Source organism: Grampus griseus (assembly GCF_964374135.1).
Source record: "Grampus griseus genome assembly, chromosome: 8".
Classification (NCBI taxonomy): domain Eukaryota; kingdom Metazoa; phylum Chordata; class Mammalia; order Artiodactyla; family Delphinidae; genus Grampus; species Grampus griseus.
This window is the reverse complement of record NC_139002.1, coordinates 89,878,302-89,897,868: the sequence shown is the minus strand read 5'-3', so window position 1 is coordinate 89,897,868 and position 19,567 is coordinate 89,878,302. Positions and strand designations below refer to the sequence as shown.

The 19,567-nt window shown below is 33.8% G+C and overlaps 1 pseudogene across 1 annotated transcript; it reads right to left on the bottom strand.

Annotated features, from left to right (window-relative positions):
• Positions 1-870: 870 nt before the first annotated feature.
• LOC309826132 (dynein axonemal assembly factor 11-like) lies at positions 871-19,207 on the bottom strand (annotated as a pseudogene). The gene is made up of 2 exons: positions 19,039-19,207; positions 871-1,426 (listed from the first exon to the last, which is right to left on the bottom strand). The product of its transcript is annotated as a dynein axonemal assembly factor 11-like (transcript).
• Between the last annotated feature and the right edge of the window lie 360 nt (positions 19,208-19,567).

Sequence of the window (19,567 nt, the reverse complement as noted above, 5' to 3'; positions counted from 1 at the left end):
AGACAGGCTGGTGGGCGAGGCCATTTTCCAGCACTAATAAACTAGAGGGAGGATTCCAAAATGGCGCTTGCCAACACCAGTGTCTTCATGATAGAATGAGCTCCCCTAAATGGTTGCTGCCAGTGTCTATGTCCACAGGAGGAGCCCCAGTTGCCTCTTCCTTCTCTAGGATACTCTCCAAGATCAGCAAGTGAGTCTGATCCAGGGTCCCTTCACATTACTGCCTCTGCACTGGGACTTGGAGCCTGTGAGATTTTGAGTATGCCCTTTAAGAGAGGGGTCTATTTTTCCTGTATCCCTCTACCTCCCCTGTACTGAAACCATACTGGCCTCCAAAGATTGACATTCTTGTAGCTCATCTTTCCAGTGCAGGACACCTGGATTAGGGAGCCTAATGTGGGGCTCAGAACCCTCACTCCTTGGGGAGAACCTCTGCAGTTGTGATTATCCTCCAGTTTGGGGGTCACTTACCTGGGGGTATGGATCTTGACTATACTGCATCTTTGCCCTTCCTTCCCTTCTCCTTGTGGTTCCTTCTTTATATTGTTATTTTGGAAAATATTTTCTGCTAGTCTTCAGTTGTTCTCATAAATATTTGCTCTCTAAGTACTTGTGATTTTGGTGTGCCTGTGGGAAGAGGTGAGCTCATGGTCTTCATACTTTGCCATCGTGGCCATGCTCCCCAAGGGACACATCTTAATTTTAAACTAGTTTAAGTAGTACTATACAAAGTTAGGAGTTAAAACATTGTATTAGTAATATTGATAAATAACTCTGTTAACCCATAAATGTTATGCATATACTCTTTGCGTTGAGTAAAACTGAGCCTCATGGGTCACAGTCAATGACCATGCAGCCTAATGTTTCAAATCAATGGAGGCATCCATGGTTAACAATAAAGCGTTGATCTTCATTACTTGGTATAATTTTGGTTCAGATCCAACGCTTTGGGGAGTGTATTTTTCCTCTTGAACTACATTAGCTACATCAGGAAATACATGCATGTTAGAATCTACTACTAGTTTCTCAATTTGCTTGCTTCTTTTGTTTGTTTGTTCTCTGCCTATGTCCAAGGTAGTTTTCAAAGACCTGGATGTTTTCTACCACCTGTAGTTACTTTTTCTACTTTGGGCATGCAGATTACTAAAGATTTCCTAGCAGAGTTGCTGTGAGGTTTGAGCTCTTCAGGAAATATAAGCTGATGTGACTTTCCCTTAAGCCTTCCTCTCACATACACTGACTGCGCATTGACATCAATTACCTATAACTATAGACAGCAAGATCCAGGATGATCTGGTTCTGTCTTCCATCATATTTCAAGAGAAATCAAGTTTGGGCTCATTTAGTTTTAGGGCTTTTCCAACTTTAGTGATCAAAGTTCTCGGTGGTTTACCCTTCTTCTTTGTAATACTTAATTTGTCTTGGTCTTTCCATCATTTTTCCATGTCTAAGAGTTTCCCATCTAAAATCAGGAGTAAACTGAAGAAAGCTTATACCAGAATGCTGTTATTCTTTGCTTTCATCTAATTTATTTTGGTTGGGACCCTTTTTTCATACTTCTAGTGTTCTGATGTTCTTTGTTCACTAAAGAAAACAGGATAGTGGTGACGATATCTGTGTGCCAATGTCTGTCAAAGCCAGGGTTACTTTTCTTCTCATCTATTTTTATGCTGTTCTTAAAGTTTCCTCTGAACCACTTTTCTGTATTTGCCCATTTGAAACAATAAACTTTTCCTCCCCAATTAATGGGTAAATTCTGAAATTCTTGGATTCATTCTGAACTCTCTTTATCATCCCACACTTTAATTGTTAAGGAGTTGCCACCACCAACTTCCAGTAACGTTCAAAGTCAGCATGTGGGTTACCCATGCAAAATAACTCCTTCAGATGGAGACTGTGCTGCAGGGTTTTACTGTTGCTCAGGTCGCCAGTGAAATTTATCAAGTTAATTTTCTTTAGCCCTTCAGATCCTTCCAAATTTTCAATCTTTTCAGCGTTATTTAAAGCAAAATCAAAACATTTAAGTTTCTTGAGGTTGGTAACATTTTAAAATTTTTCTACTGGGATTATTTTAAAGGTAGAAAATTCTGGTACCATTTATCAATATGATCTCTTTCTGTTTATTGCTGATATAAGGAGAGTTCCTCCAGGGGAAAAATTACACAGTTACTGTGTTTGGCATTCTGTCTAATGAAGTATTCTGTTATCCCATCCATAGCACCTTTCTGGTTTTGGGGCCCAGGAAGCCTGCCTGGGATCCCAAGGACTGTCAGTAATAATTCAAACTTCAATCATTAATATATGAATGTTCTGTTTGTGCCACATGCTTGCCAGCACTTTGTATGTCAATATTTTTAAAAACTTTAGTCATTCTGGTGGCTGTGCCAGATGTGTCTGTCACTGTAATTTTAATTTACATTTCCTTTATGACTATTGATGTTGATCTTCTTTCCTATGTCTATTGGAAATCTGAATGTCTTCTTTTGTGAAATGTTTGCTCAAGTCTCTTAGTCATTTTTCTGTGTGTTTTTTATCTTTTTGTCTTACTGATTTATAGAGGTTCTTTACCAATTTGGGGTATGAGCCCATTGTCTATTATATGTGTGGTAAGTGATTTTTCCTACTCTGTTGATTTAAATATGTTATTGTGAAAATTTTCAAACATTTGATGGATAATTTGTGGGAAAAGTATAATGAATCTTTATCTATCATCATCCAGCTTCAAGAATTATTGCTCCATGGACAATCTAGTTTCACTTTTACCCTATCCATTTTACCCACAATTGGATTATTTTAAAGTCAAGGTTCCAAGATATCATATCTCTTTTTATTTGTAAAAATGTCACCATGAACGTCTAAAGGATAAGAACAAATTTCCACAATGTAACTAAAATGTCCTTATTAGATATAATGTGTCTAGTGAATGACAGGTTTTCTTATATTTAATACAGCTTGATGTATCAATCTTTTCCTTTATAAACAGTGTTTTCATTGTCTTGTTAAATTCTTTCCATACTTTAAGATGTTAAAAAATTTGCTATACAATTGTCTAGAAATTTTATTATTTTTCCTTTAGTATTTGGATTTAAAATCAATCTGGACTTGATTTTTATGTGTGGTTGGGGTCAGGTTGTTTTCTTTTTTTAATATATAGGTATCTACACAACATCTTAATTGAGTTTTTTTTGGTATGTTGCTCTGTGCTCTGTATTGCCACATTACTGTATATTAAATGCCTATGTATGTGTTAGTCTATTCACGAACTTTCTATTCTGTTCTATCGGTGTATTCATCTAACCTAGCAGCAATATCACACTCTTTTAATTATGACAGCTTTTAAATAATTCCTGCTAACTAGTACAACAGATACTCCAATGATGTTCTTCTTGAAAGATTTCTTGGCTATTCTTGGCCCTCTATACATTTCAGTGTATATTTTAGAATCAACTCAACTTTTACAAATGAAAAACTAAAGTGTTGGAAATTATCAGATTTGCATTACTCTATAAAACAATTTGGAAAGAAGTAAAATGTTTATAATACTCAATCTTCCAACCCATGGACATGGAGTATCTGTTAGCTATCTACTATCTATCTATCATCTTTCTATTCATCTATCTATCATATCTATATTCTTTATTCTCAATTACAGTTTTTATTTGCCTATCCAGAAGTCCTGTACTGTGTTTATTAGATTTATTCCTACTTATATGATATGTTTTGGTGCTTTTTTTAAAATGGTATTTTATATAATACTATTTTTATTTGTTGTTATTATATAGAAATTCTCTTGATTTTTTCACTGCTTTTGTATTCAGCTACCTTGTGTAACTACTTATAAATATATATATGCAAATTCTTTTGGATTTTCTACATATTCTACATGTTCAGTTACATAATCTGGGAATAACCTATTTTTTTCCTGATTATTCTATCTTACATTTCGTTTTTCTGGACAAGGAATTATTAAAATGTAGGGTAATTTACCTTACTAGAAGCAGATATGAATAATTATGAGTTTCTTTTTTTATAAAAACACCTCAAACATCTAATCCAACTTGATATCAAAGAGAAGCATCTAAAAAACTTTTTTCTTTTACTTAATTTTAAAAAACTCATTTATATTATAGAATAGGTCCATTACCCTTTCCCCAATGATGTTCACTTAATATAGTGTTCTGTAATGAAGTACGAGGTATATACATTTTTATCTTCTCATTTTCCGACTTTCTCTCTTCTATCCAACTATCAACCATCCATTCTGTAAATAGTTGAATCAAAAATAATCACAGGACATGGTCAGGAAATATTCAGGGAATACTTTTTATATACTAAAAAGTATGCCTATTCCTAAAATGTTTAATACATATACACATGCATATATCTAAACTCATGAAATATTTATTTTGAAAAATCAATATGGTAGCTATCCTACTCTAATTTTAAAAATAAAATAAAACTGAATCTTAGAGAACTTAAGGAACATGTCCAAGGAAACTCATTAATAAGTAGTGTATCCCATAGAGAAAACATGATATAGCTAGTCCTCTAGTCTTTGTCAGTTTATATATTCATTGCTTGTTTGTTGTTGTTTTTAAAAAAGTAGAAAAAATTTATCCAGTATTTATTTTTCACATTGTAGGAGAATATGGCTTTCCCCCAAGATATGAAGACTTAAAACCTACACTTTAAAAGTCTTTAAGAGTAATAATTTTTTTAGAAACACAAAAATTGTTAATTATGTCTACTTTTGAAGATAGAAACATTGACATAATGACCTATATATTCAAAAGGTCTTTTAAATCTATTTTTGTTAGGACTTTATAAATAATTTTACGGTGGTAAAGAGAACAACAATAAAAAAGGACAAATGATAAGAACTATTATCTTTTCAATAGATGATTTTCTTTAAAAATAAGATTTTAATTCATATAAAAAATTTTATTTCAACATTTTACCTTAGCATCTCTCTTCCTGATTGTATCCCATACATTAGTATGGATATAAAACATTATAAATCCCCTATTATTTAGTTCAGCTTGGCTGAAATGCAGAACTTGAAGCCAGAGAGTACGTCATAATTAGAAAATTAATTAGGAAAATAGTGGCTATTATAACACACTATTACTTTGAGAAGACAAAGCATTCAACTAGTTATTATGTCTTAAAATATAGATAAGTTTAAGAAAAGCAACTAATAGGTAAGATACATTTTAAGTTAAATCTATACAAATTCAAAAGCTTCTCCATATAGAGTTTTTTCTCAGAATCTTTTTATAATGAAGATCAAAATATAATTCTGAAATACTTATAAATTTTTGCTTTAGTGGTTCCAAGAACATTGATGTATAAATGTGAGACTAAGAATAATTGTTAGAATAAATTATTTTAGAACATTATTTTTCATATTGAGTACATTTGTTCACATTTGAAAACAAAGGCACAGAAACCAGAGAGAAAATATCTTACCCTTCTTTTTTTAAAAAGCAGTTATAGAAAAAGTGACAGCTTTTACCTGTTGCATGATTTTGGTTTTTTATCCAAATGGCTAACCCACATGGATAAGGACTGATACATGTTCATTTCTTTTCTTTCAGGTGTATATAGCACAGTGCTATAAAGAGTATATTATAATGTTCCAAAATACATATCTTTAAATTATTACCTGAGGGAATATATAAAACCATCACTAAATATATTTAATGTAAAAAAATAAGCTCTATATTATTATGGCATTCTAACTGGAGCACTAGCCTGGGGAACTGAAGGTGCATATGTTTGGGATAACATAGACTCCTTAAAGTGACTTCTTCCTTATAAAGATTGTCTAAACCAAATTCCAGTAGGAATGCACTCTTCTCGTGTTTTTATAGCATACACGTTTGTTTGATTCAACAAATCCAAATCCTTTCCTGTGGTTGGTAAATCCACATTGCACAATAGGTTGTACTACTGAGAATAACATTCTGCAGATGACAGACCCTAAGATGAAGAAGCAGCATGACAGAGCTGATCTGGGTTTTGTTCACGAAGTGCTGTCCCAATAGTTTTTGTGACTTGAACAATCGATTTTTTTTTCTCTTTGTGCTTCAGAATTTTGTATCTAGAAACGAACCAATAATTTAAATCAAGAACTAACAAGCTATGGCCCAGGGGCCAAATCTGGCCCACAAACAAAGAATGTTTTTTACATTGTTAAATCGTTCATTTGAAATGGCTACACAAATACCTAAGTAATATTCTTAATCCTTTCTCTTGGCCCATAAAAATTAAAAGATTTACTATCTAGCCCTTTGAGAAATGTTTGCCAACAGTCTTCTAGATAGTTTCTAGAGTGTCTTCTTGATTGAGTCCTTGACTCAAAATAAAAATATATTTGATTCTTTATCAGCCAAAGTTAAGCCAAAAACCAATCTAAATGTATCAAATAAAAGCATGTTAATAGAAGGAAGAGAGGTTTACAAAAGTGTGAAAAGGTTTGGGTAAAGCCTCTGGTAGCATTTTGATGATCAGAAACCCAAAGTTACTGGCTGAGTTGTACCCACCCAAAATCATAGGTTGAAGCTCTAACCTACAGTACCCAAGAATGTGGTTGTATTTGGAGAGAGGGCCAATAAAGAGGTGATTAAGTTAAAATTAGGCTGTTAGGGTGGACCCTAATATGACTTGGCTGGTGTCCTTATAATAAGAGAAAATCTAGACAAGCAGAGAGACCCACCAGGGATATGCATGCACAGAGGAAAAATCATGTGAGGACATGACAAGAAGGTGGCCATCTGCAAGCCAAGGGGAGAAGCCTCAATAGAAACCAACCTTGCCAACACGTTGATTTTGGACTTCTAGCCTCCAGAACTGTAAGAAAATAAATAAAGTCATTCTGCTTGTTGTACTTTATTATGGAAGCCCTAGCAAACTAATACAAGGAATTCAAGGAACTGCCACCAATGATCTCTGGTCCTATGGGACCAAATGGTGTGATTTTCAAGAGGACACTCAAATGCCTCCATCAAAACATATCAACCATCCCATGAAGTGCATAAATATGCATAATAACCATTTTTGCCTCTCTTCTACTTATCTCTTATTCTGTGAGTATCTCTCTTTAGTATAACCTAAATTTGAATCTGCTGGCTGCAGAGTCTGGGAAAAACAGTTTCTAAGTTTCAATCACTTGCGATTCTTATAAGTGCAGAAAAGTAAGTTCAACAAACACAAGCAAATTAATTGTTATGGAGGGTAAAATAAGCAGAGGTGTCCCTTCCTACAATCATCTGTACTGGTTCTTCTAACTGTGAGTAATTCTTCAACAAAATAAGAACCAAATTTTTAATCAAACATGTTGCAACTGTCTCTTATACTTAGATGTGCTCACCTTCTCCTTCTCTTTATGCTAAAAGAAGCATAAAGTCTGATTAAGATAAAGATGACTATACTCATCTTTTTGATGCTAATTTTTTTTAATTCACTTACAATTCCCTTTGGATATACTGAAATTAAATACATGTCTTCAAATTCTGTTTTCAGTTAGAAAATGTTAGCCAGCAGACCAATGCTTCCTCATAGAGCAAGTAGAAAATTTATTTTTAAAAATACACAAGTTATCTACTTGAAGGTAGTGGAAAACTCTAGAGATAACTAAATGGCTTAAGACACTGGCATTGGGAGAAGCTCAGAACCTCAGAGTCTCAGACGGGTGAGCAGACTGCAACACCTTCTACCCTGAGGAAACTTGCTATTTTGGGGCTCAGATAAAATTCTGAGAATAGTTGCAAAACCTGAAGAAAACCCCACTAAAGGGAATGTATGAGGAGAGAAATTGGAGAAAATTTCAAGTCGAGTGGGAAAGCTATTGACAGCTCTCAAGCTAACCTATTGAATCCAGATCATCTGATAAGTGCACCCATATTGATTAATTTGGTCCAATCCAATGTGATGCCCCTTACTTCTTGATTTAAATCCTTAAAATCAATTCAATCAATTCCTAAAAATATTCCCCAAATTTCTGTTGAGACATAGATAGGTAGATAGATAGACTGATGATAGATTCTTTCAATTCTTCCAGTGTCCATGCTATATTCTCCTAATCCAGATTTTGTTCTCATCTGCATGGAGAATGCTGATTGCTGATGTCTGATTCTAGCTATGCATCTGGATTTGACTGTGGATCTTGTGAAGAACTGTATCCTTTTGAAGTGTTTCTGCATCAGATTAAAACATTATAGTCTCTACAACCATACAGGCTCAAAGATATATGAAAGGGCTGCCCAGCTAGGAAGGGAGTCTTAAAGAATTTGTGGATTTATGATTTTTTGTTCCTCTTGATTCATTCAGATATTCCCATTACAATGTCCTGGATTCCACTCTTTCTTGTTGAATTTCTTAACTCACATATCATTCTTAATGAAGTTATGAATTTACATTCTGCTTTAATTTAAGCAAAGGAACTCTTTGTTTCAGGTAAAGATTACTGACACTTTTTCTATAAGATAAGAGGTTCTTTTAGAGTAGTTTTATAAGGTTGCTGGTTCTCTAATGGGGATGGAGCTAAGATTTTTAAGCTCTGAAATTATTTTATATCTGTAATATCTTTGGTGAAGTCAGAAGCAGCCATTTAGTCTACTATCATTTAGCCTTATTTCTAACCTAAAATTCTGCTGGATCAACACTTTGGTCGCCTAAACCTTGTCTTCAATAGACATGCCATTCTAAACAACCATATATTACGTTACTGTCTATCCACTGCATACCAGTGACCACTGGTATCACATGTTCCCACTGATTATAAAACTAATCTCAGATTTCCATTATTGAGAACCTATTTTCTGAAATCATTTCTAGTAGGAAGTATAATACTAGTCTTTGATCAGTCAGGAATACAGAAACAATTCTAGATATTATAGCAAGTGCTTAAATAGAGTGAATTAGAGATTAAAAAAAAAAAAAAACCTTTGGAAAGTCTGATTGAGCAAAAGTTATGAAAGCTTTTACCAGAGTTTAAGAAATTAGGAAATGCAGGAAACACAGGATATTGCCTTTTAAAAATGTAATGTAATTACAATTTTTTGTAATTACTATTAATGTTTAAAATAAATTAAGAAAGAAAAAATTAACAATGGATAAAATAGGAAAAAATAGCTTTGTTTCAAAGTGAACTAGTGGTAATGCCTAAAATGCTTACCAAAATAATTATTCTAACAACCAACTAAAAATGAAAATCTTAAATATCACCATGTAGTTGTTAACAGAACATGTATCAGACACCAATAAAGGACATACATTCCTTTAAAAAAGATACAATAATTTTAACTGTTTCTAGACAGTTGCATACATCAGGAAACAATGATACTTTCAAATCAGAGGTGTATGCTTTCTTGGCCATCACACATCCGCAAAGGTGCTTAGCTGACAATAATACTACTTGATTTAATTAAAATCCCATTTAAACCTTCATGTAGCTATCTGTGACATCAAATAAAAAGAATAAAAGAGCATGTGAAGTAAAGAATATATATATATATATGTATTATATATATATATACCTTAAAATAATGATAAAAAGGAATGATAATGAGGAAGGATCATAATGATAAAGAGAAACACTTTATAATGATAAAATAATCAATTTGCAAAGAATATTTAGCAATTTTAAATGTGTATGCACCTAAAAACAAAGCTTCACGATATATGAAGCAAAAATGACAAAATTAAAAGGAGAAACAACATAACTACAGTTGGCAGTTTTAACAGGTTGGGTTCAGTGATTGATAGAATGAATAGCAAGTACAAATAACATCTGTAAGACTATACAATATTTGAAAAGCTCTAGCAACTAACTTGACTTAATTGATAGCTTTAAATGGCATAATAAATTACCTTTTCAAATGCATATAGAACATTTAACAGAGTAGATCATATTGTGAGCCATAAAAATAGTTTCAAAAAATTCAAATGCTTGAAAGAACAAAGAATATTCTACAACTACAACCTTGATATCAAGACCCCTGAAAGAATACAAAAGAAACCCAAAGACCAATATTCTTCAAGAAATAGATACAAAATTCTGTTGTAAAATTAATCATCTGTTTCTAAAAATTAACACTTCATGACCAAGAATGGGTGTATTCCTGATATGCAGAATTGACTTTAAATTCAAATATCAATCAATGTAGTTTACCATATCAAAAATATATAAAGGAGAAACAGTACATGATCTTCTTAACAGATGTATAAAATGTGTTTGACAAAATGATGACATTCTTAAGATGTTATTCTTCCTAAATTTTTCTATAGACATAATGCAACCCATATTAATACTTCTGACATAATAAGACATATATATTGTCTCTGTTCCTGACAGTGCTCCTAAAACCCTTGTAATTTCATAAGTGATAGGGGTGCTAGGAGTATCTTTTGTTCTAACTTTGGCCTTTTGTCTGGATTCCTGAAATAAAGCTCCTAAAACCCTTATAATTTGCTGAGTGATGGGAGTGATGAGAATGTCTTGCACAGAGCTCCCAAACCCTTTGGAATTTCCTGGGTAACAGAAGCATCTTTTGTTCTAATAAAGCAACTCTGGGTGGGCTCTTGGGTAGAGGCTGGTCATGAGAAAGACCAAGCCATGATTAGAAGCTTGGAACTTTCAACTCCACCTCTTATCCTCTGGGAGGGTGAAAGGGGCTGGAGATAGAGTTAATCATCAATCATGCCTGTGTGATAAAGCCTCCATTAAAATCCATAAATTACAAAGTCTGGAGAGTTTCTGGGTTGATGCTGGGAGAGTGGCACACCCCAAATGCACAGGGACCAAAGATTCTGTGCTTGAAATCCTTCCAGACTTCTCCCTGTGTACCTCTTCATTTGGCTGTTCATCGGTATCCTTCATTATCCTTTATAATGAAGTGGTAAACATAAGTGTTTCCCTGAATTCTGTGAGGCCTTATAGCAAATCATAGAAACTGAGGAGGGGCTTGTGGGAACCTCCAATTTATAGTCCGTTTACAACCCCAGGACTTACAACCAGCATCTGAAGTGGGGAGTAGTCTTGTAGGATTAAGTCTTTTACCTGTGGGATCTGTGGTCACTCCAGGTAGTTAGTATCATAACTGAATTGTAGGACACACAGTTGGTGTCCAGAGAGTTGGAGGATTGGTTGGTGTGGGAAAAATGCACAACCATTTGGTGTCAGAAGTATTGTGGGTAGAGTAAAAGAAATAGTGTTTTTCTCTTAATACTCCAGCATGCTTGTTTGTAGAAATTGGAAAACTGTTTCTCAAATATTACATATGGATGTGAAAAAACTCTGTAACCGTGGGGCAGGGATTATACAGGAAATCTCTGTACCTTGCTCTCAGTTTTGTTGTAAGCCTAAAACTGCTCCAAAAAACGTAAACTCTTAAAACAAAGAACTCTGTAATAGCTAAAAAATTTTGCAAAGAGAACAGAGATGAATAGGTTAAACTCCTGGATTTCAGGATTTTCTAGAAAGCTACACTAATAATGATAGTGGACAGAAATAGAAATAGTGCATAGAAATAGACATATAGGTCAGTAGAACAGATTAAATTGTCCTGAAGTTAATCCACACAGGGAGTGGATTCCTCACAAAATTTCAAGGAATTCAATGGGGATAGAATGTTTTGTTTTTTTGTTTGTTTGTAAACAAGAGGTGTTGTAAAAATAATAGTGAAGAAAATGTTGCTTGAGGTAAATGTATTGATTAATAGAAAATAATTCAGTGTCCAGAAAGAGTCTACACATAGATTGTCAATGAACAATGGTGCAAAGATAATTCAAACCAAAAATGATTTTACTTGCAACAAGGGTTCTGAAACAACATTTTTTTAAAAATTCACTTTTATATTATATCGTACCCAGAAATGAACACAAAATGGGCCATGGCCCTAAAAGTAAAAAGTAAAGTGATATGATTTTTGCAATAAAATATAAGAGAAAAGCTTTATAACTTTGGGATAGCAAAGGATTGCTTAAAGAACATAAAACAACAAGCATAAAAATAATCAAAATAATAATGATTTGGACTACATTAAAATAAAACTCTGGTCTTTACAAGATGCAATGAATAATATGTGATTAATAAAATTAAAAGGCAAACCACAAAAATACATATGCATATATACATGATAGAAATATAACAAAGACTTATATCCATAATATATAAGTAAAGCACTCTTAAAGCATAAGAAGAAGAAAAATGGTTATAGGATTTGAAAATATATGAATATCTAAGAGGTCATGAAAAGATGTTCAACATCATTAATCATCGGGAAATGTTGATTAAAACCCCAAAGAGAGGGCTTCCCTGGTGGCACAGTGGTTGAGAGTCCGCCTGCCGATGCAGGGGACATGGGTTCATGCCCCGGTCTGGGAAGATCCCACATGCCACGGAGCGGCTGGGCCCGTGAGCCATGGCTGCTGAGCCTGCGCGTCTGGAGCCTGTGCTCCGCAACGGGAGAGGCCACAACAGTGAGAGGCCTGCGTACGGCAAAAAAAAAAAAAAAAAACCCAAGAGATAAGACTACTTACCTAAAAGGAAAGATAAAAATAAAAAATTAATATTAAATTTAGGCAACAACATTGAGCAACTAGAAATTTTATTCGTTGCTGGTGGGAGTGTGAAACTGTACGATCATTTTGATTCAAAGTTTACCAGTTACCTTTAAGTTATATACTTTTCATGAGACCTAGAAATTTCACTCCTAGGTACATGACCAAGGTGTATATATATATATATATATATATAGAGAGAGAGAGAGAGAGAGAGAGAGAGAGACACACACATACATATATATATATATATATATATGCAAAAGGACCTGTTCATGAATATTCACAGCAGATTTATTCTTAGTAGATCCAAACTGGAAATACTCAATTTTCTACCAAAAAGTAAATGGATAAACAACTCACTGTACACTCATATAATGGTATGCTACTCAGTAACAAAAAGGATAAAAACTACTAATACACAAAAGAATTTTATGAACAAAAAGTAAGACAGAAAATAATATATATTTGTTCTGTGCTGGTCTCAGCCTATCAATAACCAATGCTGTGGTTGGATCAGCTCTTGTGATTTTTATTGTGGTTGCAAGATGCCCTTCAGCAAAAACCATCAGGAAACTTTGAAAGAAACAGGGGTTTATTACTTACAAGACCTGGAAATTACACAGCACACCTGGAGCCACACAGCAAGTTCATGGGGAGAGAGATAACCCATGGACCTAGAATTCTGCTTTTATTGGGGTTGAGGGTGGGGACCCACCCTGGGTTTTTCAAGTTCATTCTTTGTCAGGGAATTAAAAACCTAAGGGTGGGAATTTAAAGCGTGGGAAGAGAATAAAACAGCTTGCCCAAATGGCCTCTTATTGAAATCAACCAAGATTTCTAAAACAAAGAAGCCTCCGTGGGGGCAAGTGGCCTGTCTCTTTATCTAGTGGAGTGGCTGGCCCTGTGTTCATTTACCATAGCCATCTTTGAAGGAAATTCCTCTTTGTAATGTATTCCTCAGCAATTAAACCTGAAGTTATGCTCTTGTATTGCAAAAAATAAAAAATAACTGTCAGGGCTTTCACTATAATATTGTATGATTCTATTTATGTAAAATTCAGTATAAGGCAAAACTAATCTATGTCAAAAGAAATCAGAATACTGGTTTTCTATGTGATAGGGATTAAGAGTGGTTTATACATAAAGGATTATTCTGAGATAATGGATATGTTCTATTTCAAGATTGGTGGGATGGTTGTATCTGGGAGTAATTATCAAAAACTTATCAAACAGATACGAAAAATGAATGGGTTTATTTTATGTAAATAATCTCTCAGTGAAGTTGATTTAAATAGCAAAGAATTAAATTTATATATTATGGCATATTAGTTACAAGAACCATTATGGAGGATTATTGAATTCTGTGAACTGTAACAAAACTAAAAGCTCAATACAAGTATTAGCATGATGAGTATTTGGTCAATTAATTTCAAAATTGGTCAAAATCTGGTGTCATTAAAAACAATGCATAACTGTTTTGAATACCTTGTTAGTTAAAATACATAGGATGATCAATAGCCAGTTTTTTTTCTTGTAGGGAAAGATCTTTCCAGTGCACGTTTCTAGTAGTGTGGTTCTGCTGACTCCAGTTTCACTTCATTTTCTTACATAACATAAATTGTTATGTATGAGAAGATTATTAATTTGAATTTTTTGAAGAGGTAGTAAGAATTTGAAGGCATTACAAACTGAGGACAGAATCCTTCCAGATTTTTACACTATTTCCCCTCAGTATTTTACACTTCCTTCAACCATATCTAATTTATAAACTTTTCTTTAAAAAAATCTATTTACTTTCAAATTAGTTTTCATAGAAACATCAGAAATTAAAACGCTTGACACATAATTCAACATTGTGAATAACGTTTTATTAATTATCTAATTATAACAAGTACAACAGACATTAAGTGGTTTAGAAATTCATGTCCTCTCTTTTGGAGGGAACAAAAGTACATAATGTACCTGAATCACAGTTTTCATATATTTTGGTCTCAAGATCCATTACAGTCTTAAAATCTATTGAGGATCCCAAAGAGCATTTTTTTTAAATGTGGTTTTATCTACCAATACTATCTGTATTTGACATTACAACTGAGAATTTTTTAAATACTTTATTTATTTAAAATAAAAAACCTATTAATGGTTGACATAAATAACATAATTATGAAAGATAGTTGTATTTTTCAAAACAAAAATAACTAGTGAGAAGAGAAACATTCTTTTATTTCTCTTTCTTTTTTGCAAATCTCAAGTGTTGAAGGACTTGTTTAATAGAAGACAGCTGGATGTTCAATCTGCTGTGATATGCTACTTAGGTTGAGGTATGTTTAAAAAAAAAACAGCCACACATACAGATATATATTTAGAAATGGAATTAGTACTTGTAAAGTCTGTTAATATTATTTTGGATATCACTGTTCATGTTATGAGAAAAAACACCAAGGGATAGTTTCTTAAAGGTTAGTTTTAATGTAGAATCTGAGTCCTTATCAATGAACTTTTCTTGCTGTATTACATTAAAATCCATTGAATAGATCTTTTACTCCTGCAAGGATCTGTACCAACATGAATTTTTCAATTAGAAAATATTGGTTTGCTGAGTTACATACAACTTCCAAATGTTGATTCAATTCATTGTATCAAAAATTGCAATTGTTTAAAATCCCACAGATATTATCAGATACACCTTTAAGTACTGAAAAGTTGTCAATCTCACATGGCAGATATAGGTCTTCCAAAATTCTAATTCTCACTTGAAATATCAAATTGTATCTTTGGTTTAAAAAGTCTACTGTTTTCCTTATGGGAATAGGCTGACTTTTTGTTCCTTTTTGGAGAAAAGTCCACAAATGCTTATCAATATGCATAGTTCCCCTCTCAGACGCTTTTTCAGGTAAAAACGGTGTTGTGTGAAAAAAGCAGCTAACTCAGCACGACTCAAACGACTGTACAAGCATTTTTCCTATAGACAACCATCTACTACGGTTTTCAACAAAGTGCTCCTCATTTTGTAACACAAAATACTAAATAAAATAGAATAAAAAATAAAATGTACTAAAGTGTTGAGATTTCATAAAGTTAATATTATTCACTTTCATTAAGGACATTCTTGTGTATTACTGGCATAGCATTCTGTTAGTGTGTGGTGACGGAGAACACGGTGATTACCTAGCAGTCTGGTGTGGCTGCCGTGCTTCTTTCTACGGCATTGTTTGACCACTTTTGCTTTTGTAACATCAGGATAAATGTCAACACAGTGAAAAAAGGCCACTAATATCTTAGTGTTATTATGAAAATAACTATAATGTTTATGTTTATAAGCTCATTATCTCTTACTGATCAATATTGATGACAGTAAAATATCCAGAGACCTTAGTTCAAACAAAGAAGTAACTGTACTTAATTGAAGGAGATCATTGTGAATCCTAGTCAATAAAATGGCTAATAGATAAATCGCTTTATAAAGATATCAGTCTTTAAAATGACACCTTCTCCTGAATATCTGTAAAGACAAAAGACAAAAACTTAAAAAAAAATTTCATTTTTTACTTTAAAACTGAAAGTAACCAATTCTGTCACTCGAAGTTTCTTTAATGCAGTTTCCTCCAATACAATGCATTACTTCATTAATCTCATTGTTTGGTATTCTAAACCAAAATTCTATTATTATATTTGTTTGTTTGTGCTGGTGCCTGCTCTAGGTAGAAAATTAGTTTTTGAACAAATTCAATATATATAGAAACAAAGTAAATGTCCTGAATTTCCATTATGTTATTCGAGCAGAATTTTATTTTTTTGCAGGTGAACTTTGCAAGTGTCAATGTCTTGAACTTCTGGGGCTGAATCACAGCCTCTTCATCCGCAAAGTGAGAGTTTATAGAGATGTAAGTACTTAGTTGGTTAGAATTTTGGCCTTTTGTTCCATCCTGTGCTATATTCTGAGATATAAATATAGGATGGGAAAATAAAATTTTGGTTCTAAAGAGAAGAATCTTTGCATTATGCTCATGATACCTAAACTACTGCCCCCCAGACATCAGTCAAATGGGCTGATACAGCATCCTGTGCAAAAAATAGTCAACCTGTTCATTGGAAATTCTCACTTCATAATTGCCATGCAGTGACTGTAACAGCCCTCATACTTTATATGTAGATCCACCCTTGATGTAAGTGTAATCAGAACCCAAGCATTCATGTGAACTTGAAGTTGGTCTAAAATTCAAAATTCCCCCACAACTTTAGTGACAATACATCATTCTTTAATGTATCTTCCGTTGTATAAACAACTGTAGATGACTTAAAGGTACTTTCTGTTGATAGTCTTGGTTATCTTCACGGCCATTTCCAGCATCCTTCAACTCCCATTTAGGTTTACCCTTTCTTCTCATTGCTTTTTATCTAAGAGTCAGGGTTTTGGGTTTTGGCTTTTTTGTTTGTTTGTTTTGGAAGGAACTTTCCCTCATTTTTCTCTATATATCTCTCAATATGAACATTACAAATTTCTCCTTCACTGAAGCATTGAAAACCACACCCTGAAGGCAGCTGGGATAAAGTCTTCAGATCTCACCATGGACTCAATCTATAATTATGACCTATAAAGTGAGAGAGGCCAAGTGACAAATTGGCAGCCACCAATTACACCAGAGAAGTGTCAATTGGCTTGATCATTCACTGTGTGCTTTGCTAATGTGCAATAACCTTTGCAGATACATTAACCAGCCCCAAAGTAAAATGTTACAATTGACAGAAGCTTGACTGCTGTCGATTTCAGTGCTTTTCATCTTCAATAACATCCTTATCAAAATTCAGTGGCAATTCTTAGCATTTTACTAGGAAACTAAACTGAAGACCAAGTGAGTTGTTTCAATAAATTGGAAATTGTGACAGTGCATCAATTTTCCTCCATTTTTCTTGGATCTATACTGCTTTGCTATTTTGAAGTTAAAATCCTTTGCTCCTTTAACAATTGTTTCCTTCACTTATTCATTACTTCAAAAATGTCTCAGACACTAAAACCTATGGAATCTAGTAAGACGAGGCCCATGCCTTCAAAGAGTTTTAAGCTAATTGGATAATCAGTAGATAGTGTAAGTGCTATATGAAAATAGCACCTACAATTGCGCCAAATAGCATCTTTTGGATGACTTTTGACAGATGTGACCCTTGTAACATCATATCTATAAATTTACCTAATTAGCTTGTGTGGGATGAAAAAAAGAAACAATTTAAAATCATCATTGTCAATATATTCACAATACTGGATTTAGCACCCCGAAAGTGCCCTGTTTTTAAAAACCTGTAATAAGTCACTTTTAATGTCACTCAATCCTCCTAGCCCTGCCCGAAAAAATACAGGGAACAAATTATTGAACAACCTCCCTGACAGTTCCATAGATTTCTGACAAATGGATGCTTCGGAGTCCCCATTGTTTACCATCTCCACATACAGAACTCAGTTAATGAAATGGCTAATTAGATTTTTGTAATCCTATAGTCATTGTGTGTGAGGTGACATTTTGTCGGCATTTCTCTTGTGGCTCCTTCAATGTGATATGGAACATTTTCCCTTAGCCAACTTGGATTTTGTTTTTTTGGAAATGCAGTTCCCTCTGTCGGTGTAATGAAATCATTGCCCTCCCAAATACAGCTCCGCCACTCAGCATTTAAATAGAAAAGAATAGAAAAATGATCATCTCATTAGTCAAACAGGCCATGTTCAAAATCCACTTCCAAAATCTAATATTAGAATTGGATTGAATTCAGAGTGGAGGAAGGACTTAGGTATTATTACATACTGTAGTACATATTCATTGACCAGCAGAATGTGGAAGATGAAGTCCTAAATTCTTATTCTTATAATCCATAAGTGAATTCTACAAAAAAGCAGCAGCAAGGGGACTATTTTAGACAGATTTTTTTAGACTCTAACACCCATATTATAGCCAAGAAGTGAAAGATCAGGACCAAAGAGACAATCCAAGTACCAAATAAAAGTTATTTAAAATACTGGGGTGATAAGTAGTACTACCATTTAGAATTTAATAATTATTAAGTATGAAAAATCATAGAGATTTTATGTGTTAGAATTTTAATTAATATAAGTTTATTTTCTAGAAGTTCTACTAACTTTTACTTTGAGCTACATTTCTATCAGGGTGGCAGAAATTTGGTATTAATCATGTTGAGAGTCCACACTTTTCTAGGAGATTGTGTCAAAGTTTATAGTTTTTAACTTGATTTGGGGATGAATGTTGGGTATAATTCTCAAAGCCAGCAATCCACTCAAGCTTCCACTGAGATATCTTCAATCTATTCAGACTTCAGGTCTAAGCCCAACACAAATTACACTTGAAATATTCCTTCAGGTCCAAGAATGCCACCTGCTACTTCTGTACTGTTCAGATGCATGGAAGCCATCTACTCACCTTCAGACCAAGCATAGGAAATATCTTTGATTCTAAGAAACTATACCTACCTCGATACAAGATGGAGTGCGTACATAACTTCCATTCCTGTCACCATAGCCACTTTGTTCATAAGCCCATTGAGCAATGACAGGGGTAGCTGAGGAAAGACTGGTAGCTACAGAACAGGTCATCCTATCCACTTGATTATTAAAATCCTCCTCTGCTGAGGCCATCCTTTCATGAGTTCCGACATAGGACATAAATATCTTCAAGTCTTTTGCCCATTCAGAGGGGTCTATTCACATATCTCTTCCCCAAATTTCTACTATCACCAGTTTTCCAATCATGTTCCCTTTAAGACCCTGTCCTTCAGCTAAAACACTGGCTACAGCCCATGAATCAGTGTATAATTCCATGTCTGACCATTTCTCCTTCTAAGTGAACAACCACTGTGTTCCTTAAGTTCTATCCACTGTGAGAATTTCCCTTTATCACTATACTTCAGAGTTGTCCCAGAGAGGGACTTACAGTGCTGCAGCTATCTACTTTGGAGTGGTGCCTGAATATTCTGCAGAACCAGCTATAAACTAGGC